A 25,546-nucleotide genomic window follows, 5' to 3' on the forward strand; every position below is an offset into this window, starting at 1 on the left:
AGGTAACTGATGGAGAATCTATGTGGATTGTTATTAGTGATTCATTTGGCTTAGAAGCTTAGTCTTTCAGTTTTCTGCCACTACATAACCAAGTGCTCCCAACAACACTTAGTGGCTTAAAACAGCAGGGTTTTTAATTCCTCACCTTTCTTTGGGTTGATTGGACTCAGCTAGGCTGTTCTTCTGAAGTTCTGTGTGGTATCGCTGAGGTTACTTGAGCAGATGTCTTTAGCTGGAACTGGACTGTGGCTGGAATATTCGTCCAGTGTCTCTCTCCTCGTGGCCTCTCATCACCTAGTGGCGTTTTTAGAGTTTCTTTATACCATGGCAGCTGGCTTCCAAGAGGGAACATCCCAAGAGGACACGCCCCAGTGTTCTAGGACTTACAAAACCTCTGCTTGCATCATGCTTGCTTTCGTCCTATTAGCCAAAGCAGGTCTCATGGCCACGGCCAAGGAAAGAAGTGGGAGAGGACTGCCCAAGCCTGTAAATACTGGGAGGTGTAGTTTGTTGTAGACCGTTTAATGGACTACTAGAGATGGTAAATGAGTTTCAACTAGCATTGCAACTCTAATTGATTAGCAGTAGCAGTTTTGAGCACTGTGTTTCGATTTGGAGACCAGCTTCTGGATCAATAAGAAAGAATGTTGTGATAAGCTAATGATGTTTGCAGGGGCTTAGGTGAGGATGTGGATGTGGATGTATTTACCATCCTCAATTTAACATATATGAAAGCCATAAACCTAAAAAATAAAAGCAATTCATGAGCCTGCATGTAAGCCCAAGTAGTTTACAAACATTTGAGTACTTGAGTAAATTGATTCTTAAGCTTTTGTTCATCCTGGCTTCACATCAACAGTTAATGCAGTTGGTAGTATAAGGCATCAGTAATTGGTATCTTCTGCTGGATTAGTTTGCAAAATTTATACCAGGATTGTTGTTTCCCATTGCTGAGTGAAAAAGATGTAGCAGAATTCATAGATGAGGATCAAAGTACCTATAGTAGTGATCAAGACAGTACGGCCCAGGGTCATGTGTGTTGTCACATATGTATTGATATGTATATGTGAATGTGTGATATGTAAGTGCTTGACTGAGTTATCAACTTGACCTTTGGATTATTTCATGTGATTTAACTAGTAATTATTCCTGACAATTTAAGATCAGACACGGTAGCCCTTTGCATTCCAAGGAAGATTTATTGGAAAATGTTACTGTTGATCCTGGAATAGTTTATGGAATCTTCTTTTATGTTTCCCTCCCCCATACTGTGTTCCTCATAGGTTATACATATTAATAGTCTGGTTCATCCTTCTAATCTTTCGTTTCTGCATTTACATACATACTTGCATGCATGCATACATATATATTTTACATATATATATATAAAATGAGCTTGTCCTATATGTACTATGCTTTGACTTTCTTTTTACTTAATAAACATCTTAGGTCTTTTATATTAGTAGTTAGATATCAAAACCCTTCTTTTAATAGCTGCAAAATATGCTGTAATAATTTAATTATACTATTGTTAAACATTGAGGTGTTCCCCCCCCCCCCCAGTTTCTAAAAGTGTTGTAGTGAGCATACACATAAACTTCATGATCATACAGCAGATATTTTTGTAAAATAGTTGTTAGATGTGAAATTGCTGAGTTAGGCTTTATGTATATTTCAGCTTTAAATACCATATAATCCTGCTTACTTAAACTCTTGAAGGAGGTAGAAGACAGTATGCAAAATAGAAATGAAATTCTTTGTGAATTTGGAAAAATAGATATATTTCTTTTTTTTTTTTTTTTTATCCTCACTCGAGGACATTTTCCCATTTTTTGTTCAGGTAGAGTGGGAGGGAGAGAGGGGAACAGAGAGAGAGAGAGAAACATCGATGCGAAAGGAACACATCGAGTGGCTGCCACCCTCACGACCAACCAGGGCCGGGGACAAACTGCAACCGAGGTACATGCCCTTAGCGGGAACTGAACCCGGGTCTCTCTGGACCGCAGGCCGACGCTCTAACCGCTGAGCCAAACCGGCCAGGGCGAAAAATAGATATATTTCTCAGAAATAGTTCACACTGAGAAATTTCTGCATTTTGGAAAAGAATGCTAAAAAGACAAGCAAATCCTCTTCTTTATACAAAAGGAATCCCAGATCCGTTTTGAACACTTGTCTAATAATCCATACTTTACAATAACAATACGAATGTTTCTCTGTCCAGCTGCTATTCCTTTCTCAGCAGATCTGCAAAGGAAACTATAAATTGAAACAAGCAGTATTATTGGTAGGAGAAATAAAATCCTGTGATGGGGTTCTAAATCCTTTCTGTAAGTAATAGTTCCTGCCTGGCCTGCTATTAAAACCTAATTTCAGAAGACACTGAAATGAAAATATTTCACAATTTTTGGCTTCATTCCTCAAAAAAAAAAATTAAAAGAGAAATGTGATAGATTATCTGAGTTGAACAGATATGAGTAATTAATCTTGCTATATAACAAACCGTCCATAAACTGCAGTGGCTTAAAATGTGAACTATATTATTGTGTACACATCCCTGGGTTGGCTGGGCAATTCCTCTAGTTTCTGTTGGGTTTACTGTGGTCTGAGATCAACTGTGGGTCAAGTAGGAGACTTGGCTCATCTTGGCTGGTCTTAGAAGGGCCTTATCTGAAGGACATGTTGTCTTGTCCTCCATAGCTTGCTCTTGTGGTGAAAGCAGGTGTCGTGTATGCTGGAAAAATGAATGAGCAGGAGTGCTCTGTGTCTCTCGAGGCCTGAGCTCAGAATTCGGACAGTGTCACTTCCACTCCTTTCTGTTGGTCAAAGAGAGTCACAAGGCCAGCTCAGATTCAAGCAGTGGATAAATAGGGAAGAGTTGGAAACTCATATTGTAAAGCTAATGGAGACTGGGAGGGATGAAGGATTGGAAGACTTTTATAATCCATATAGCACACATGCCCCAAAAGTTACAGAGCCCAGCTGAATTGAAGTTCCTCTGTCTCAAATATGGGATTACACTTGATTATGTTCAACCTGCTGATTATGTATTCCTTCAATTACATAGAAAGTTAAATGGACATGTGTGCGAGAGTCTTTTTTTTTTTTTAATTTGTTTTTTATTGCTTAGAGCGAGAGAGAGGAAGGTAGAGAAAGAGAGAGAGGGAAACAATGATTTGTTGTTCCACTTATTTATGCATTCATTGGTTGATTGTTGTATGTATCCTGACCGGGGATTGAACCCACAATCTTGGCGTATCAGGATATTGCTTTAACCAACTGATCTACTCAGCCAGGGCTGAAATTCTTTTTTTTTTTTTTTTAGAGAGAGATGGAAACATCAATTGGCTGCTTCCTGCATGCCCCCCCACTGGGGATTGAACCCACAACCTGGGCATGTACCCTGACCGGGAATTGAACCGGGACCTCTCAGTCCATCGGACAATGATCAGTCCACTGAGCCATGCTGGCCGGGCCAAGATTCCCTTCTTTACTAAAACAGTTAGTACCTAAATCCTGCAGAGTAGGGTTATTTTTTCCTTTTGATCATGTATTTAGTTGGTTTGGTAGTCTCATTGAGGTCATGTCAGTTTAAGGTTCAGAATGGGCCCTAGTGTTTCTGCTGTGGGAGGTGAGGAAGATACTGTAGGTTTCAGTGTGTTTCTGAGAAGGCTTTCAAGTACAGGCATACCTCATTTTATTGTGCTTTGTTTTTCCACGTTACAAATGAGTTTTATGTTTGTTTGCTTTTACAAATTGAAGGCTAGATAGACCCTCCACCAGCAAAAAGGCTATGACTTGCTTTATAGTAGTTGTCTAGAACCGAACCCACAGTGTCTCCGATGCCTGTATCTTGCCCACACCCAACACCCATTGACCAGGCATTAACTGTCATGTTATCAAGTTTTATTTTCCTCGTGACACTTAACTGATGGCTCGAGTTCTTGTTCATTCACTTTTGTCATTTGTCTAATTCCACTGAGACTTAGGCTTCACAAGAGCAAGGACCTCACCTCCTCTGACCTGTTCACTACTGAATTCTCGGAGCTTAGGGTGTTCTTAGGAAATGCTCAATAAATATTTGTTGAATATTTGTATTAAAATTTTGTAATAAGTCAGCAACCTGGTAAAATACAGAGTATTATATGTTATGTCTCTGGTACATTGTAGATGTTCATTAGATAATTATGGGTTCTTTAGCGGGGAGGGTCAGGGGTGTGGGAGCTTAGAGGAAACAAATAGTTGGAGCCACAAAGGGTTTTCCCAGAGAAATGTAATGGAAGGCAGATGAGCACTAGAGTTTAGGGTATGGTACATTCTTTGAAATGTTAGACCATTGGACTTTAAGGCTGGGAAAGAGGAATGTGGAGCAAGAAGAAATCTAATGGGTTGAGACAGAGATTCTCCCAAGACCAGAGAATCCACAGAGGGAGAGTGCATGCTGGGAGGTTGAGGGTTGTATTGATGTGGTGATTTCAGATGTGCCACCTGTTATGGGTCCCAGGATTAAGGGAATAAATGCCCAGGTGGATCCCAGAGTAGGGATTGAATAGCTGCTTGAGAGAGTGCAGCAGGACAGCTGTTGTCCTCAGGGGCAAGTCTTTAACACCAGGATATTGGGGGTAGTGCTTTGAGAAGAGGTTGAGGATATAGGGGAGTTTGCTGATGATGGAGCACCACTTCCATAGGTAGTTTAGTTTACAAGATAGAGGTGGGGTGGAGGCGAGGTCAGGGACATACAGAGCAAATCATAGAGCTAATGTTGGTTTAAGGGATGGACTGAGAAGTAGAATGGAGACGGTCTGAACTTGGGCATTGAGAGGCTTGATGGATTTAGGTTCAGTAGACTATTAAAGAAAAGTGACCCCGAGACTAACAGACAGAAGCCATGACATTTGACCGATGGTGTGGTGGGTAGCCCAGGAGTTTCTGGGCTTTGTCTTTGTCAAGGGGGTTTAGGTAGACATATTGTGGACTCCTGGGAGCTTACATACTGGACAGAGATATAATTCATTTATTGCTCCAGTATTTTTACTATAGGGTTTTTGGAATATTTAAAGTATCTTTTTTATTAAAAATGACATTTTCCAAATGTAAACTATTTGAAAATATGAAACATTAATGATATATGCAAATGCTAAAAGACAACTTTTTAATTACTTTATATATCAAATACTAAATAAAGTCTAAAATCCAAGGATCAGGATTTTCAGATTAATATTTTCTAGTGTTGGTTTATAAAGTTTTTTTTTTAATTGATATTAACAAAATAGATAATGTAAGTATAAATATTTACTCTCTTCCCTTTGCTTTTAGTCACTTTAAACTGGTGAGCCAGAGTGAAATTTCATAATCTTGAAACCACAAAGTTGCCCAATAGGCAACAAAATAGGAATGACGGCGGTGGAAGTTACAGATTCCCAGGACCTCCTGGGAATAATTAGACTCTAAGCTCTTAGTAGGGACTCTGTAACATGAAGAATAATTAATAATAATTACTTTCTTGCCTTTAACTCTTTGGTCATGCTTGTTCCATTGATAGGAGCAAGGCAGGTTAAAATAATCGGTACAATTTAAACTGTACAATACAGGTGCGTTTATTTTACTCAATTAGCAAAAGTCTAATCTCTGTGGGTGAAATATTTCACTACTACTTTGATCTGATCTAAGACCGTTTAAAACCTTTTCTGAGTATGTGTTGTATTTCATTATGAAAAATTTAATACGTACCAAATGAATGTAACACGTCAGAGGTAGAGAGAAACAAGATGAATAACCGGTACTCGGCGTCGGCTCCAGAGCGTGTTGAAGCTGCCTCTGGACCCTCCCATAGGGAGCCACCACCCTTTCCTTGTGTTTATCACATTCTTAGGGATTCCTTTAACTTTTACCACATGTGCCTGAGTCCATACACAATTCATGGTTCATTTTCCCCTGCTTCTTTTTTTAATTTTACAAAAGGGAAGTCACTGTGAATGTGGTTTGCTTACTGTGTTAAATGTAATTATTTGTGAGATTCATCCACAGTTGATACAGTTTATTTTTATGTCGATAGCATTTTAGTGATTATCCTATAATTGAACCATTTATCCTATAATTGAACCATTTCCCATTGGTGGACATTGTTTCCCATTTTATTTAATGTCTCCTCGTGCACATTTATAAGGGTTTCTCTAGAAAAATAACTGAGTACAATTGAAGTTGTAAGATATGCGCATTTCAACTTTATTGAATAAATCTAAATTGTTTTCCAAAGTGGTTGTGCTATTATAACCCTCCAGCAGTACATGAGTTCTTGTTGCTTCATATCTTTGTCAGCGCTTGATATTTTTGCCAACCTGGTGGTTGTCAGATGTTTTCTTATTGTGGCTTTTACTTTGAATTTCCCAGATTAATGAAATTAAGTTTCTTTTATTAGATTCATTGTGTATTTGTTTATTCCTCTGTGAAATGCCTGTTTATATCTTTTGTTCCCTTTTCTTGGCATCTTTTTTCTTGTGATTTTCAGTGATTTTGTTTGTTTATTATAGATAATCTTTAGTAAATTTGAGTTTATAAATTGCCTTCTCTTTAAAGGATCTTTTGATGAATATAAATCTGCATTTTGACATAATTATTTATCTTCTGTAAGTAACGACAGTTTTTGTTTCCTTCTTTCTTGGCCTTTTATTTCTTTTTTATTTTAATTCTTGTAATTCTTTGTGTTGTTGGCTAGTCCAGTGAAAGTTCATTGTGACGTACCTGGAAGACAAGCTCTGTGTAAAATAACTTAGGTGTGTTTTTATAATACCAGCTGTTTTACCTGGCAAGAAGGAAATCTAGACAATTCTGAACCTGTTTTGATCATGAGATTAAATAAAAATGCTTTTATTAGATGCTTCTGAATAATGAACCCAACTCTGTCTAGTAAAAGAGCCTCTGCCAGGAATGGAAGAAAAAACCTTGATTTTTCGCCCGGCAGGTGTGGCTCAGTGGTTGAGTGTCGACCCATGCACCGAGAGGTGGCTGGTTCTATTCCCAGTCAGGGTACATGCTCAGGTTGTGGGCCAAATTCCTAGTGCGGGGCATGCAGGAGGCGGCCAGTTGATGTTCTCTCTCATTGGAGTTTTATCTCTTTCTCTCTCCCTTCTTTTCTCTCTAAAATCCAAATACCTAGTGCAGGGCATGCAGGAGGCGGCCAATGAGAGAGAACATTATTGATGTTCTCTCTCATTGGTGTTTTATCTCTCTCTCTCTCTCTCTACCTCTTCTTCTCTCTCTAAAATCAATAAAGAAAAAAAAAAACCTTGATTTTTATTTTTCTTCGGGTTCAATCTGTATGTTGCTCTATTAATCTTTAGTTAGACATCATCCACCTGATCTAGTTGTTGGGAGACCTGTTGACTTATTAAAATCTTCACCCAAGGATGTGTTTTTATTGATTTTTGAGGGGTTGAGGAGAGAAAGAGAGAGAAAGAGAAAGAGAAACATCGATTGGTTGCCGCCCATATGAGCCCTAACTGGGGATCGAACCCACAGCCTTTGGGTATATAGGACGACACTCCAAACAACCAAGACACCAGGCCAGGGTGGGAACTATTGATTTTTCATTGATCCTAGGAATCACCAGTACCAGGCTTTTAAATGTGATCTACTTAGAATCAAACTGGAATCAAATATATAAAATATAATAACAATTTAAGGGTGTGAATCACTGTTTTGGGCATAAAATATGACTACTCTTTACCTAAAAGTTGTTTCTGTCCTGCACTCAAGCATGCAAAGGACTTCCCCCAGGTGATAAGATTCTGTTAGAGACAGAATTACTTTCTCATTATCAAACACATGGGGAAGAAGAATAGTGATGCTTTCTGGCTTCTGTAGAACTGAGCATAACACCTTACTGACCCAGTGCCCCAATAAACCTATCCTAAATTGAAACCATTGTTAAGTCAGAAATGCATTTAATAAACCTAACACAAAGCCTGGTTTATGATAAAGTATTGAATATCTCATGTAATTATTACATGTATAGTTTTTGCACCATCATAAAATTAAAAAGTCAGCCATAAGTTGACCCATTGTAAGTCGGGGACCATTTGTGTACTAATACCCTCTGAAACAATGCACTTGGCTCTCTGAAGAAAAACTCATCTCTGATTCACCTACAGAGACATTCCTGAAAAGTGTACGTGGAATGAAGGGTCCTTTTCTCAGTAATAGTCTATATAGGTAGACCCCCATGTACAGAGAACGTAATTTTTTATAATTGCTACATATTATTTTTGTTTGCTCTTGGAATTATTTGTATTAGAAAATAGTTTTCATATTATAATCTTGCTCTTTGAGGTTTCCCGTGTCAGTTATTCTCTCTCAAAGTTAGTATTACAGGGACCTCCCTGCAATGCTCTTTAATCGGCAGAGGGGTTAAAAAGGTTAGATAGGAGCATTTCCTGGCTTTGTTGTTCTGTTAGGGCATAGATCCAAGCCAGTTATTACAGCTTCTGGGAAACAAGAGGAAATAATTAGAGATTTTTATAGAGCAGTATGAAAAGTGGGCTTTTTATTTTAGAAAGTTGGTTGTATGGAGCTTCTCGGGTATTATTGGTAAAACTGTATGAGACACTGACTTTTTGTTTTAGTTTTGCTAAGAAGGCACACAAAAATTCAGTGTGCTATTCAGAGTAAATGTTTATGGAATCCAAAATGATGACTGCTGTTAGGCCCTCACTGTGATGAGCTTATTCTACGTGACACTGCCAGGACTTTCTTTTCTTTTTTTCTAGTTTTATTGAGATATACTGGCCATAAACCAAGACTTTTTTTCAAAACAGAGCTTCCCAGCAGTAATTTTTTATTTAGCCTTCTTATATATGTTGGTATAAACTCTGGTTAGGAATTATGGTTTTGTTCTCCTCTTTCTACAGAAAATGAAAAAATTCATACATTTATTTAAATATTTGAGTCCCTTATATGTGTTAAACAGTGACTGTCTATTAGGAATATAATAATGAGCCAGATAGACCTGGCCCTTACCCTTGTGTATTTCATACTCCAAACACAAAACCCCTTGCATTGATTTTTAAAGTTTAAAAAATTTAAATTTTAATTGAATGAAAAAAAGGTGAAATTAGCTGAATACTGTGTTATATAATCTGACAGGCACTAGGATGCAAAGGTGAAATAGGGCAGGTCTGCAAACTCAGCTTCAAAATTGATTTAGGTAGTCATTGTTTATTAATATGACAGTGTTTATCCTATATCTGCTCTTTGCTAGGAACAAAATAGATTGCATGGTAGTAGTGGGATTTTTTTACATTTTAAGATTTTGAGAAAACAATTGAATTAGAGACTACATTCATTTTATTTGTTGTTCTAAATTCTTACCTACTTTTTATGTAAGATCTGCTATTTGTGGAACACACTTAACTATGTCCCAGCCCCTCTGCGGAGTGTTTTATATGCATTAAGTCATTTACTGCATATTGCACAAGGTCCTACCCACCAGTTTGAGCACTTATGTGCCTGTCACTGTAAGCATTTCATGTCCTTAGAAATGAGGAACCTAGCCTTAAAGAACTGGCAGAGCTGGGAATCAGGCTTGGGGAAGGTGGGCGATCGTGGGTCTGTACCCTATTGCAAAACATCTTTTAGCAATTGAGCTTTATGATAACACTTTCATCTGCAATATAAATAATAGATTAGATTATTTAAAATCCACCACATTAAAAAAAAGCCAACAAGTTTTGAGTAATACCCAGGTGTGGAATTTATTATTTTATGTAACCTATGTCATATCTGTTATGACCAGCTTTTTTAAAAAATCCACACATTTCAACTCATAAGCTATTGCCATAAATCTAGGATCAAGTTTATAATGAAATTAAAACAATTTTTTAAAATTAGGTTGAAAATTAGTGTGTTTTCTTACAATCTCAAGTGTCCTGTGTAAAGGTAGTCATCTTAGACTGATGACATTAGAAACTGATAGCTTGAAGAATCTCTATTTTATAGTAAATTGTTTTTTAATCTTCACCTGAAAATATTTTTTCATTTATCTTCAGGTAGAGAGGGAGGGAGGGAGGGAAGGGGAGAGAGAGAGAGAGAGAGAGAGAGAGAGATATGTGAGAGAGACACATTGATTGGTTGCTTCCCACACAACCTGGACCAGGGCTGGGGACCAACCGCAACCGAGGTACGTGCCCTTGGCCAGAATTGAACCTGGGACTCTGGTCCATGGGCTGATGCTCTAACTGCTGAGCCAAACCAGCAGGGCTAAAATACATTTTTAAATGTCCCCTTCTTAATTTCTTATTGGTCTGGGCTTCCATTGATATTACAGTTCTCATTTAAAAGAAATAGAAAATGCCCTGGCCAGTATGACTCAGTTGGTTGGAGCACCGTCTGGTATACCCTAAAGGTGGCGGATTTGATTCCCAGTCAGGGCACATACCCAGGTTATGGGGTTTGATCCCCTGTTGGGGCGCATGTGGGAGGCAACTGGCCATTGTTTCTCTCACACTGATGTTTCTCTCTGCCTTTCTCACCCTCCCCCACTTCCTCTCTCTGGACTCAAATAAATAAATAAATAAATAAATAAAGGGACTAGTGTCTAAAATTATCTATAAAGAACACATTCACCTGCTAGAGTATTTGAATATATCACTGCCTCCCTGATCTCTCTTTTTAAAAAAAAAATAGTTTTATTGATATTTTTAGAGAGAGAGGAAGGGCAAGAAAGATAGAAACATGATGTGAGAAACATCAATCAGCTGCCTCCTGCACGTCCCCTACTGGGGATCCGGCCTGTAACCCAGGCATGTGCCCTGACCGAAATCAACCTGGGACCTCTCAGTCCATGGGACGGTGCTCAATCCACTGAGCCACACTGGCCAGGCTGCCTCCTTGATCTCTTGGGCTATAGTAGAAATCCTGCTATAGTTTTTGAAGAGTAAAGAACAGGGCTGTTTGCAATTAAGACCTAGTGACATACACTGACCTCAGTCTATACCAGCTTGCTTTATTATTGAATTAGTTGTTTTGCCACAGCAAAAAGGATATGGATATGATTTTAATTTGCCCATCCTTCTTATATTTATATTTTAAGTCACTTGTAAGTGATCAGGCATCTCTGTCATCACCTCTGCTTTTAAATGGCATTAAATTAGAATGAACTCCTGAATAATTCAACTGATGTACATTTTAGAATATAGACTAGACAGTAAATTACTGACATCCCATATATTTTCTAGTGTGCCTCTTACTTTCACTGGGCACAAATGGAGATTCTCAGCCTCTGTCATAAAAAGGGTTTGCTACTATTTAGTAATAGAAATTAAAGCACAGCTGGGAATGAAGTAGTTAGCCCAGCCTCACAGACATTCGCCTCCCTCTGTTTATTTCCTCCTGTTTGTATTCCTAGAAGCAAACAGCTGTGCATTCGATTTTATTCATTTCTTTACTTAAAATCTGGATCTCAAAAGAAGCAAACTGGGCCTTTAGGCTTAGAAAAATTGCCTTGTCTTTTTTTTTTTTAAATCTTTTTCTTTTGAAACAATACTATATCCATTATATTAAATTTTTTTTTAAATAGTTGTCCACAATTTCACCATCACTTATCTTCCTATAGCCATAGCCATAATCTACATATCTTTTAGTTGTCTGCTTTTTTCACTAGATGGTTGCTGTAATTTCTTACACATTTACATAGTCATTATAATTTTAACCTCTGCCTACAGAGTGGGGCAAAAATGGGTTTATAGTTGTGAGTACATGAAATATGGGATTTGTGTTTTATTATTTATTAATTATTGTATTATTTTACATACAAACAACTGTAAACCTTCTTTTGTCCCACTCTGTAATATTCCATTGTTAAGCATTTAATTTAAAAGTCTATATAGTTTACTTAGTACCAAAATAGCATTTCTTACAGTAATGAATATCATTTATTTTAAATGCGTGTTTTTTCTGGACATTGTATTGATTAAATGTTCACTTAAAGCCATTTATACTATGCAAATTAGAATAGGTCAGAATTTTCAGTTTTAAGAGTCAGGTATGGGTAAATGAAAACTTTTAATTTGAACAGTTGAAATTACTACCTAAAGTATTTGAAGTATTTCTTAGTCGTAAACCTAGGCAAGGGGTATGTCAGAGGCCTTAGTGAGTTTATTTTTTATGTATATCCAGGATTGCATGTTTATACTTAGCAATTTACGTATAATTGGCAATAGTAAGCTGTTTATTATAGCAAGATGATGTGGCTCTTTCAGATGACAGTCTGTCTAGTGGAATAAAGGAGATCTCATGGTAGGGCATACTTGGCTTCTGGATTTTTTAGTAATAGCCCTCCTACATAACTCTCATTTCATTTAACATACTGTTATGTAGCTATCATCCATGGACTTATTTTCACTCTGTTAAATCTATTTTTTTAGTATGTGTTAAGTAAATAACCTTTTATAATGTAATATTTTCTTTCACCTAAATGTATTTATTGTAACTTGACTATATCAAATTCTGGCGTTAATTTTTTAAAGTAAAGTCTGTGTTACTGGACACTGATAATCACCTCCTCCCCATTTCTGAATCATTATCATCATAATTTACCTTATAGTATGATTTTATAGCCTTGGATCATACATTACTCCTTTCTTTTTAAACCAAAGAATTTTTAACTGTGTTGTTTATATAGCAGCCAAATGTGACATAACAATATATTAAGTGGGAAAATTTTTTTCTGGCAAGAAATGAAATACATCCTCCTACTGGGAAATACAGAAAATTGCAAAAAAATTACCTATACTCGGTCCCATTTATATAAACTATTGACACATATTCTGTTTTCTTCCTATATATTCACACACGTAAGAAGACTGGTATCATAGTATACACAATCATCATTTAATTATTTGGAACATTTTCTATAAAATACTCTCCTGCATCTTTCTAGTAATTATTAGGAAAGCAATACATGCTGATGATAAATTCAGTCAGTATAAAGGGCTCCGGGAGGACTGAAAAGCTCCTCGACCCTCCCGAACCCTGCAGTCCCGTCTTTCCCCAGCCACTGGTGGTGCTCTTACTCTGTAATGACTACACAGTTTTGTATTATAAAGATATATCATAATATATTCCACTGATTTTCTATTTTCAGTTGCTAGTTAATATAATGTCAAATAATTCACTTGTTATTAAAATAATTTAATTCTATGAAAAACATTCTGGAACATAAATTCCTTATGGCATTTTCTTCAGATAAGTTCACAGGTATAGAATTGATGGTCAACTAATATGAAGTCTAAACTTTTGACATTGTATAATGAGGTCTTTTTAAATGGAACGTTAATTTAGGGTGGGCACAAAAGCTTTAGTCTTAAGGTTGTCCTAAGAAATTTTTTTTTTGTGACTCAAATTTTATGAATAAACACTAAAATAAAATCAATAATAATAACATCAGTGATATTATGTTGCATTTATAAAAGAAAGCAGTAAGGTTTTGTTTTTATTTAGATCAAAGGATTTATTATGGAAACACCATTCTTTCATTGAAAAGTCTAGCACTCAGTTGTTTGTTTTATAAATTTTATTAAATTAATTGGGGTGACATTGGTTAATAAGATTATATAGATTTCAAGTGTACAGTTCAATAATATATTGTCTGTATATTGCATTATGTTTTAAAAAACCTATTTAGAGCTTTTACTAATTCAAGTCCCTTATTAGTAAGGATATATTAATATTTTGTATTAGAAATGTTTAGAACATTCCCTGAACAAAGTAGAAAAATGTTTTGTTTTTGTTTTTTGTTTTTTTTTTAAAGAAAAGTATTGTAGAGAGAGTACAGTCATTAGAATTAGACTGATGTGTGTGAACTTTGGATTTATCAAAGAAAAGTTACTTTTTTTTTTTTAATATGTTTTTATTGATTTTAGAGAGAGAGGAAAGGAGAGGGGGAGAGGGGGAAACATTGATGAGAGAGAAACGTCCATCAGCTGCCTCCTGCACGCCCCCTACTGGGGATGGAACCTTCAACCCGGGCATGTGCCCTGACTGAGACTTGAACCTGCTACCTCTTGGTGCATGGGACAACACTCAACCAACTGAACGACACTGGCGAGGGTAAAAACTTAACTATCTTGATAGATTTTTTTCTCTTTAGCCTTCAACTTACCCCCATTTTTTTAAAGGAAGAAAAAGCAAAATTGTGCCCACTTTCTCTCTCATAGTTTGAGTCAATCATTGCTTTTCACTGGAAAAACACTTCAGTAAATGTCATAAAACTTCCATCTGAATTGGCCAAAATATGTTTCTCTGTCTTTCCTAAAACTGAAATGTTGTTACCTCATTTGTAAGAAAATCCTTTATGTAGTAAGAGCTAACAGTTTTAATAGCTATGTATTAAAACACACAATCAACACCTTTCTCTCACTCCCTGATTCTAATGTGTGCCCAAGGTGAAGAACTATTTTTAAACTCTTCGATTTAACAGACAGGATCTTTATTGAAAACGTCAAACTTTTACAGATTTAAAATGGAACCTTTACTTTCCTAAAGTGTGTTGGCCACTCTTTTTTCTCTAGGATCAGCAGGTATTGAAATACTGATATGTTGAGAATGTGCCAATAAAACAATTTCTAAGAGTGAAACCTTTTTGGCATTGAAAGAAGAGGATTTACTATAACACATGTGCTTTTGGAAATTAACCAAGATTGAGTATGTGGGTGCCAGCTTCAAAACTGAGAATGTTCTTTCCTTCAGGGCAAAGGAAGGAAATATAATCTTGATATTAAAATTATATATTCCTTTTAAAAAACAAATTGAGTAGATATTCCTGGGGTCATAAAGTAGTTTTACTTTTGTTCTCATAGTATAGATTTGCACACACTCATTTAAATAAATGGCAAAAAAAACCCACACAACAAAACATTATTCCTCTAATGTAAATCTGATCTTATAACTTCTGAAAAGCAATTGTACTATGATGTAATCATTTTTGGGGAAATGCAGGAAGTTTACAGTTAGGTTTGTTGCTTTAGCAATTGCTTTATATTTACATTGAAGTACAAGTTTATTTTAATACATAATGGAATTGTATTTGCCTTAGTTTAATTAAGTTTTTCCTTAATATACAACTTACATTTGAGTAATTTGAATGAGAGGAACAAGTTGCTATTCCAACTTTCATTTTATTCCCTCTGGAACGTTTTCAACACTAAATGCCTTTATTCAGCAATTACTTATTTAGATTCCACTATATGCCAGGTGAACTCTGTTTTTGTTTGTTTGTTTTTTTCCTGCCAGCATCTTGATAGATAGTTTTAAAGAGATGACCACTAACTTATTGCATTATTCTTTCATAAGAAATGGGTTTCTAAATTTTAACTCTTCTTCTATATGAGTGTGATATTGAATACTTTGGGGAGAAATGTTTTCTGATGAAGCAAGTAGGCAAAGAAAATGGGTTATTTGTAGGTAAAATCAATTTTTCTTGAATGTGAAATTGCTAGATATAATTAATTCATCTCTTCAACTCATTTTTATAACGACAGTTTTCTTTTCTTATAATGTAATACTAAGATGTAAAGGAACCAAAATTATAAGGAAGCCTCACTATATGTACTTTCTAATGCAGCCATTCAGTTTTAGAATCTTAATATATTTCTCGTCAGATTGCTTTGTGAATTTAAAGAACAAAGCACTTAAGCATTTCATCTTGTGAGAATGTGGACCCTATGACAAATTTGGATAGAAATTTTATTCCAAGTATTATATTAGCAAGGGAGTGATGAAATAATACTTGAAATTATAGGGGAGGTGAAAACAAGACAGTATAGTTAGGCACGTAACAATTTAAGAAGTACAGAGGGTCAACATTCATAATTACTTTGGAAAAATACAGTAGACCTTCTCATTTTCTTTGCTTACAGTCTTGATGTATCATTTCAACCTAGTAATTTCAAGTAGCTGTAAGCTGTTACAGTCACTTGAGTTTAAAATATTCTTATTTGAACATTAATTATAAGAATAACAAAATGTTTCTCTAAAGCTAATTTTTGCTCATAAGTCAGCAAAAAAAAATTCTAGTTTTAATTTTTTTATAGGTGATACCCACACAATTTTTTCTTTACCTTTTAAAAGAATAACATTTTATTACATCATGTAAATACTATTTCTCATTTTGATTTTCTGGTTGAGAATGTGTTTTGTATATGAAAAAGAAAAAGAAGGCTTTTTATCGAAAAATGTTTCTATAGAGGAATAGCATAGAAAAATAGCCCATTTTTGTGTTTTAAAATGTATGTTAAAGCACTGAATTTTTTTTTTGGTACGTGCCCCTAGCAGTAACCGAACCAGGGACTCTCTGATCTGCAGGCCGATGCTCCAACCACTGAGCTAAACCGGCCAGGGCAGCATTGAATTTATGTACTAAATTTAAACTTAATTTATGTTTTGTGTTTAATAACTTAAAGTGTAATCTAAAATTTGTGTAAAATATGAAAGTAATTCCTGTTATTTCTTTTAAAATTGATTTACCACTGTCTTAATGATTTCATCATTTCTTAAACTTTTACTGTTTTATTTTTGTTGCTATATTTGTCATTTGTTTGGTACTTTAGGAGATAATTAATAAATGTAATTCTCAGGCCCTGGCCGGTGTGGCTCACTTGGTTGAGCGTTGTCCTGTGCACCCAAAGGTTCCCAGTTTGATTCCTGGTCAGGGCACATGTCCGGGTTGCGGGCTCCATCCCCAGTATGGAGGTGTGCAGGAGGTAGCCGACTGATGATTGATGTTTCTCACATCACTGTTTCTCTCTTCCCCTCTCCCTTCTTCTTTTCTAAAAATCAACCTAAACATTTTTTGAAAGGTAGTTCTCAGTCATGAGTCATGTTCAGACTCTATATAAATCATTTGTTTATAAATTGCAGTACATTTTCCAACAGAAACAATAGTGTGTAGGTAAATCTGTCCTTAAACCAGCCAAATCATGATGTATAATACTGGCAGTACCGGAAAACTTAAATTCATTTGCAGTGTTTGGACAGATACATCACTTTACTGTAATCTGGCCTCCCCCCTCGCTTTTTAAGCAAATGTGATAGAGTGTCTCCCGCTCTAAGCTTTTGAAGATAGCTCCTGTGGCTTGGTGGAGGGCACCCAGTGGAAGTTTTGTTCTGGGTATGGGGAACCTGGGGAGAAGAGCTGTATGAGTATGAGTAAACCTGGGCCTCCTGTTTGGGCACTTGAGCTCTGTGCTTGGCTGAGTCTTCCACTGTCAAAAACCAACCAGCATATCTTCTTTTTTCACGATTCTCTCAGCTCAACCTGTGCATCTTTTCTTCCAGGAGGGGCACAGTCTCACTTGTTTATTCTGCCTCCCAAAGCCGTGACAGAGCCCACGTGGTGGTTTTCCTGGGTGTGAATGTGTATGTCTGTGCTTTCCTTTATTCGTTCCATGTTTCCTTCGAACTACTAGGAAGATGAGAAATAAAAAATCTTCCCAGGGGCAGGGTCTGGGGAAGGGGAAGGGGCGGGAAGGTGGCAAGAAGAAGCCCCTGAAGCAGCCCAAGAAGCAGGCCCCGGAGATGGACGAGGAAGCTGAGGCATTCGAGCAGAAGCAGAAAGAGCAGAAGAAACCTGAGGAGCTAAAAGTCAATGCCATCCCTGGCCACAGGTGGAATTAAAAAGTCTGCCAAAGCCCTGGCCGGTTTGGCTCAGCTGATAGAGCGTCGGCCTGCGGTCCAGAGAGACCGGGTTTGGTTCCCGCTAAGGGCACGTACCTCGGTTGCAGTTTGTCCCCAGCCCTGGTTGGTCGTGCGGGTGGCAACGACTTGATGTGTCCCTTTCACGTCAATGTTTCTCTCTCTCTCCCTCTCTCTCCCTCTCCCCCCCTCCCACTCCATCTGAACAAAATATGGAAAAATGTCCTCGGGTGAGGATTAAAAAAAAAAGAAGTCTGGCAAAAAGTGAGTTGTTCCTTGTGCCTGGGGCAGTGGTGATCCTTACTTCCATTTTTTAAATCCTCACCTGAGGACATTTTTGCATTTATTTTTCAGATATAAAGGGAGGAAGAAAGAGAGAGAAACATTGATGTGAGAGACACATCGACTGATTGCCACCCACACAACCCCAACTAGGGCTGGGGACAGGGATGAGCTGCAACCGAGGTACGTGCCCTTAGCAGCAACTGAACCCGGGTCTCTGGTCCGCGGGCCAACGCTCTAACCCCTGAGCCAAACTGGCCAGGGCTCCATTCCTTTTTTTAACATCTGGATTCCCTGCCGTAACATCTTGCCACCTGTAACTAGAATGAAGTTTAGTCTTGGAGCCTGTTATACATTTAAAAATAAACTTTTGTAAAAAAGAAATAATAGTAATAATAATCATTCAATGGTTCATCTCTTCAGTTCTTCTCACTCTGCCATTTCACCCTTAGCTGTGAAGTCAGAGTAAACCCAGCCCAGAATCCTGCCCAAGTATGTTCTTCAGTCTTTGTTCTGTTCCGAATTCTGTACCACTTGGAGTTAAACCAACTCATTTGAAAAAACAAAACAAAAACCTCTTTGCAATAGTCCACCTTCCTGCCACAGCCTGTTTTCTCCACACACCTCCCTGTCCTGGCCGTTCTCTGTTTTTGGTAGACCATGGTCTATCAATCGTATAGCCACACAGGTATGGGTCGTTGGGCATGAAAAAGCTGTAGTTTGAAAATAAATAAATAAATGAATAAAAAGCTGTAGTTTTTCTACCCTAGACATTTTATCACTGATAGTAATGCAAAAAGGACATTTCAGAGTTTAGGAGAGAAAGGAGGCAGCAGATGTAAATAATAATCACTGCGTCCAAATTTTAGGAGAGAAAAAAAGAGATGCAGAACTGGTCATACGTTTTACTCTTCACCCTCTGTGTTTTTGAGTTCCTCGCATTTGAAGCCAGGCAGGATGGAAGGGGTGGGTGAGGAGGAGGACATCTCTTGAATTAGAGCACAAAGAGGGAACTTCTGCAGGGTCTGAACCATCCTTTGAAGCAGAAGTTTTTAACCTTTTAAAATGTATGTTACACACACACATTTACGATTACAAAGCAGGACAATCACATTGAAATATAGATATGACCATTTTTAAGTAGATTCTTGATATAGCAATATATGCTTCTTTGTTAACATTAAATTAAGTCTAGAAGTGAGTCTAACAACTGTGGTAATTTTGAAGTGGTAATGGGTGTGAATAATATTTCAAAATATCTGCAATGACTATAATGGGATATAAAATATCTGAATTCTAGTGGTGATAAAAATCAGAGGTACTGCTAATACAAGTATGGCTTCTTGTCTGCACTCATAATTGAAAGAAATGCTAAATTTCAGTTAGAGATCAGTGAAGATGAAGGATATTTTCTTTCCCACCTTAATAGATTTTCTGAATTTCATCCTCCAATCTCTATATTCCCCCTAATTCCTTGGGGGTACTATTTGTATGTAGGGAAGAAAACAAATTAGAGGTTGTCTTCATGTAAAAAGTAGAGCTCTTGCCCTGGCCGATTTGGCTCAGCGGTTAGAGTGCCCGCCTGCGGTCCGGAGAGACCCGGGTTCGGTTCCCGCTAAGGGCATGTACCTTGGTTGCAGTTTGTCCCCGGCCCTGGTTGGTCGTGCGGCTGGCAGCCACTCCATGTGTCCCTTTCACATCGATGTTTCTCACTCTCTCTCTTCCTCTCTCTCCCTCCCACTCTGTCTGTACAAAAAATGGAAAAATGTCCTCGGGTGAGGATAAAAAAAATAAAAATAAAAAGTAGAGCTCCTCCTCAATGAAGTCAATTATACCTGTAAATATAGAATGCAGGAAAGATTCTCACATGTATTATTAAATTATAGAGGAATTTTTAGGATTCCATCAGAAGGTGTTTTGCATATCAACAAACATCTTTAGGGTGCCTGCTAAGCCAGGCACCCATCAGGATACTTCTCTGATATATGGGTAGCATTTAACTTGTGCCTGAAAAAAAAAAAAGACGTGACATGATTGGCAAATTAAAGCTCAGTTCAGATAAGATACAAATAAAACCAGCTTTAGAAAAAAACAGAGAGCCTATTTTCTGTACAGCGACAGGTCATCTTTCTTTTTAATGAACTTCAGCAACTTCACAGAACAAAGATAACCAAATGAACATTAAATTGGCCCAGGACAAGTCATTCAATCTCCCTGCCTTTCGGTTTCCTATACATAGATAGGTTGGTGGCAGTTAACTGTTCTGTCTGCCTCAGATGGTTGTTGTCAAGACTAATGAGTGAGGTAATGAAAGTAAGTGCATTTTAAACTGCAAAGCACCTTATAAATATAAGATGGCATTAATATTGGTCCTGGAGGTGGTGGGAAATAACTCACAAAATTCAAAGGGGCCAACACAACTAAATGTAAGACAAATTTTACAGTGGATGGGACTCTAGCCTAGTTTAGTGTTCTCATTTTATGCAGGAGAAAACCCCACAACCCTAATATTTATTTAGTACCTATTAAGTATCAGAAACAATACTGGGTCTTTTCATATGTTATTTTTGTTAATGCCCAGAATAATTTGGTAAAGATAGGTGTTACAAGCTCCTACTCCCTTTTCATGACTGACAAAAAATAGTAGCTTGACCGACACCATAGCTGCTAAAGCAGGAACCAGAGTTTGAAACCACTTATATTTGATCTTTCTCTCATCCTGTCTCAGAGGAGGTGGGGTGCCTCCGAGTGTTGTCTCTGGAATACACGCAGTAAGCATCAGAGTGTTCATGGTTCTGTTCCTCATTTCTTAGTACGGGCAGTACACCCATCTGCTCTTTTCTGCTCTCTTGGGAAAGATAAAATAACTGCCATTTGGGGTCATTATACATTTCTGATTTCCAACCTGCATGTGGGTTCTCAGTAATACTTCGTGACCCTTTAAATCATCTCCAGTCACCTCAGTGGAGGTTGTCCAACAACCCCTGTACCCTCTCTCTAGAGAGAGAAGTGAGGCTGCCTAAGAACTTTCTTTTTTTCCAAATCTTTCCTTCTACCACCCAAATCGAGATAGTTTTATCACATCTTTTCTTTCATTCTCAGTTTTAAAGGGGTTATTGGTATTTTTCCCCCAAGAGAAACTCTGCTTGTACTTCTGCTGTTGATACTGCAATCACCCAAAGTCCTTTCAGGATGTTGCTAAAATGAGCAGCACCCGTTTTGCCTTCTGTTTTATGTCTTCAAGTCAGAAAGCTTGGTCAAGCCTCCCCCTTTCTGAAGAGGCTTCCCTCAACTTGCTCTCGTTCTTGGTACTTCTTCCCCCACCCCTGCCCCCCACTTCTCTCCAGATTATTTTTTTAACAGTTTCTCTTCAATGTGGCTATTATCCTTCTTTCTTGACACCACTTCCCACTCTTTAAAATCCCCTGTTTGCCTGGCTCAGCATCGTTCTTCTCAGTCCGTTGAGAATGCTTACCTTCCACCTGGAATCCTGGTGGCTGCTACTGCTCTTACCTTGGCACGCCTTTCTCCGTGACACGGCTGCTCTCCCGGGCGAGCTCGCCCTCTCACTGTACATTTATAGCCACAGTTGGTACCTCCTAAACTTTTATCTCTAGCCATCTTCTCTCCCCAGCTACAAACCCATTTTTCTGTTTCACAGATGCTATAAATGAAAGGTTTCCAAAGTAAAGGCATTCTTCCCTTTTCCCATCTCAACCCATTTTTTCCTCTACTTTTGTCTTCAAAAGCAACAAACCAGTTCCCCCTGCAAACAAAACAAAAGCAAGCCTTCCTCTGTCCTGTGGAAGACCCACTCAGATTGTGAGAGACACCGGAAAGGTCAGTGTGGGAGCTGTTGGAAATTCTCTCGATGGGGTGAAGATGATGGGTGTGTTGCAGGGACTCGGAAAAGTACCATGTGAGGTTCGTTTTCTTATTTAGTATTCTGTAAGCAGCTTTGTAATGAACATATACTACATCACACTATTTAGGTCAAGCTTTTACACATACCTCATTATACCTGGCTCATGCCTGATGCTCAGCCGACGTTTTTGTTTTAATTATAAACCTACGATATAAGTACCTTCCTTCTTGGTTGTTTAACAGTAGTTTCTTCTCAGGTCATATAGTAAATCTAGGATCAAAAGAATCCTATCTCTGAATAGGAGCCTCCCCTGTTAGCATCCTAGACATCATTTTTACAGATCTTTGGACAATGTTTAGTTCACCTACATTCTTAATCAGTTCTAAATTGGCGGTGATAACATCTTTGACATGCAGAGATGAGGTCTGAAGTGTGAAGTAAAGAAAAGAGTTCAAACTAGAAACCTGTAATACCTGTCCAGCCTGTGCTGTAACCACGACTGGGCAGATTCTCTGCAGGATCCTCTTTGGGGAACTTCCTACTTACTCTAAGTAGTTTGTAATGTCTTTTATGCTCTGAAACTTCTGTATATTTTGGTCTGACTATTCAAACACAGAAACCACTTACGGGGGTGTGGTTACATCACAGCTGTACCGTGAGCAGTTTTGAAGAGGGTTCACAAAAGACAAAGTAATTGGTATTGTCCTAAGTGCCATTATTTAACTTCGGTTTCAATTTGTGCAGTATACAGAACTGTGGAAGATTTAATAGCTTTTCACTTCACTGGCAAAGATTTACTGAAGACCAACTCTGGAGACGCTGCGATAGGATCCTCAGAGAATACAACATTGAATGAAAGGTCCCTTTCCCAAGAGGACATATCTGTGCTAGACGAGTTTACAAATTAGGAAACTGGATTTAATTGAGAAACGATTTCATTCTGAGCAAGCAGTTAACCAGGATGATCTAGTGTAAATCCCAGCATGTCTGTCTGTCCATTGTTCACCAAAATACCAGAGGTCACGTGCCTGGTTACCCAAGGCTTATTATGTACTGGCCTCTGTATTGCCCCTCCTACTATTCCCTTTCTGCTTTTGAAAGAGGAATGGAATATTGGCCTTCTCTCATTCAGGTACTGAGAGGAAGCCAGTTAGTGGGCCTGTTTATCCATGTCAGGATTAAGAATTCCCTTCCACCCTTTCCAGAAATAATATTTGGAAATTATGTTACCCAGCATATTTAATTTACTGCTGTGGTACTTGTTAGCAATGCGAGGATTTTTCAGTTGGTCAGTTTTATTTTGGAAGTTGTTATAAGACGTGGAACTAATGCTCTGTAATACCTATTTACTATTTAAAGAACTAGTTTTTATTAAGGTAATCTAAACTTTTTTTGAAAGTCTATCTATGATTAAGCTAAATATTTTAAAACCATTGTATTCAGTAGATAACAAGGCTATTTTTAGAAACAAGATACTTTGGGATTAAGAAGACAGACTTTGGAATCAGAAAGACCTGGGTTTGTATTCCAGCTTTAACCGTACTAGATATGTCATTCAACAAGTCATTTAACCTCTCTGAGTCTCCGTTTCCTCATCTGTAAGATGGGGATAACAACATCTAATTGATAGAATGATTGGTTATAAGGGCCACATAACATAATGTGCATTGTACAAATTAAGTACTCAATAAGCAATAGCATTTTTTTTTTGTTTTTGATCCTCACCCGAGAACATTTTTGCATGTATCTTCAGATAGAGCGGGAGGGAGAGAGGGAAGAAGAGAGAGAGAGAAACATCAATGTGAGAGAGACACTTTGAGTGGTTGACACCCACATGACCCCAACTGGGGCGAGGGACACAAACTGCATTCAAGGAGCGTGCCCTTAGCTGGAACCGAACCCAGGACTCTTTGGTCCACAGGCCGATGCTCTAACTGCTGGGCCATACCAGCCAGGGCGCCTTTTTTTTTTTTTTTGCCATTCCTTTACATTGAGTCAAAGTACAATATGGACACTTTAAAATATATATAGAGAGAATTATTATGAAGGTATGAACAATTTGGTCTCTTAAATACTTAAACTCTTACATATGTTTTATGACATGGTAGAATTTTAGAAATTGACTTAACCTAATTAAAGGCAGCATGGAATGCAAATTGTATTTATTTAATAGAAACTTATATAAGGCATACCATCTTCCAGGACTTTGTACTTTTACAAATATTAAACTACTTAATCTCTGTAACATTGACATTTTACCGAAGGAAACTGAGGCAAAAAGAGATCAGTGATTGCCCAGGGTCACACAGGTAGTACATGGTGGACTTGGGGTCTGGCTTTGAAGTCCTTTAACACTGCACCATGCAGCCTCTCCTATATGTTCTTTTTTCTATAAAGTGTGTGGGGGCTTAAAAAGAAATAGTAGCAGTTCTTTTCTGATGTCAAAGCATAAGAGAAAAAAATACCGAATTAGAGCAGGGTTGAAGAAAGTGGAACCTAAATTTAACACTTGACTTAGTTTTATCTAGCTTATTCCAGGTAATATTGATCTTGAAACAGTGCAGTTACACAAACACAGCAAGGTACTAAATGTCTCGTACCTAATGTTTTGCCCAATGGCAAAAGATAACAGCATTACTTCATTACCTCTTCTGCTTTTGCCTCCCTTTCATTTGAGTGTTTGGCTATCTTCTCCTGGGTAGGATCTTTGTGTCTGGACGGAACTTGCACACCTTAGTGTTGATGGTTACTTTCTAAATGATCTGCCACTTACCTTAGCTGACTCGTGGCTGTGATCCAGGGACTCTCCTCCCTTGCACCTATGCAAAAGCTGTCAGCAGTCCAGGACAAGTTCCAGATTATGACTTCACTAGTCTCTCCACTTTACTAGTCAAATATCAAGTTTCCATACTTACCTGGCAGGGGAAATACCATGATCACGAAGGTGGTTTTCCCAGGGCGAGGCTTATCCATTGCACTCCGGATGTGCTGGCCCCTGCGATTTCCCCAAATGTGGGAAACTCGTCTGCATAATTTATGGTAGTGGGGGACTGCGTTCCTGCTCTCCCCTGCAAAAAAAAAAAAAAAATCAAGTTTCCATGTTTGTTGCTATTAAATGTAGATAATGATAAGCTGAACTTATTATTAGTATATATTTATTGAGACATGTACTACCTACTTACTGACTGTGGATTTAACTGGCTGATACTATTCACACACAAAGCCCCCCCTTTCCCCACATTCACCCCTTCCTCCCTTCCCCTCCCTATTTCCCTTCCCCTCCCTTTCCCCACCTTTCCCCCTTCCCCACCTTTTCCCCCCTTTTCCCCCTTCCCCACCTTTTCCCCCCTTTTCCCCCTTTCCCACCTTTCCTCACCCTTCCGCACATTCCCCACCTCATTGCTTACCCAATTGTTACATCTGTTTATGATCCTCTCCCTTTTGCAGTCTATACTTTACATATAGATCAGTGGTGAAAGCTATCTCCAGGGCAAACTTGGAGCAGTAATTTGATCTCAGATTCTTCTGAGAATCCAACATGTGCTAAAAACTGTGTGTGGCCCTGGCTGTTTTGCTCAGCGGTTAGAGCTTCGACCTGCGGTCCAGAGAGACCGGGTTCAGTTCCCGCTAGGGGCACGTACCTCAGTTGCGGTTTGTCCTGGGCCCTGGTTGGGTCGTGCTGGTGGCAACCACTCGATGTGTTCAGTTCACGTCGAT

General features: G+C 38.0%; 1 protein-coding gene and 1 non-coding gene across 11 annotated transcripts in view; both read left to right on the plus strand.

The window, feature by feature from the left end:
• The window catches only part of PLEKHA5 (pleckstrin homology domain containing A5), a 220,876-nt gene that overhangs the window by 14,445 nt on the left and 180,885 nt on the right, over positions 1-25,546 (plus strand). The gene's annotated exons all lie outside the window — the stretch shown is intronic.
• Positions 24,737-24,900, plus strand: LOC118624773. The gene has a single exon (XR_004958444.1). It is a non-coding gene; the product is annotated as a U1 spliceosomal RNA (small nuclear RNA).

Source organism: Molossus molossus, unplaced genomic scaffold (genome assembly GCF_014108415.1).
Source record: "Molossus molossus isolate mMolMol1 unplaced genomic scaffold, mMolMol1.p scaffold_m16_p_10, whole genome shotgun sequence".
Taxonomy (NCBI): Eukaryota; Metazoa; Chordata; class Mammalia; order Chiroptera; family Molossidae; genus Molossus; species Molossus molossus.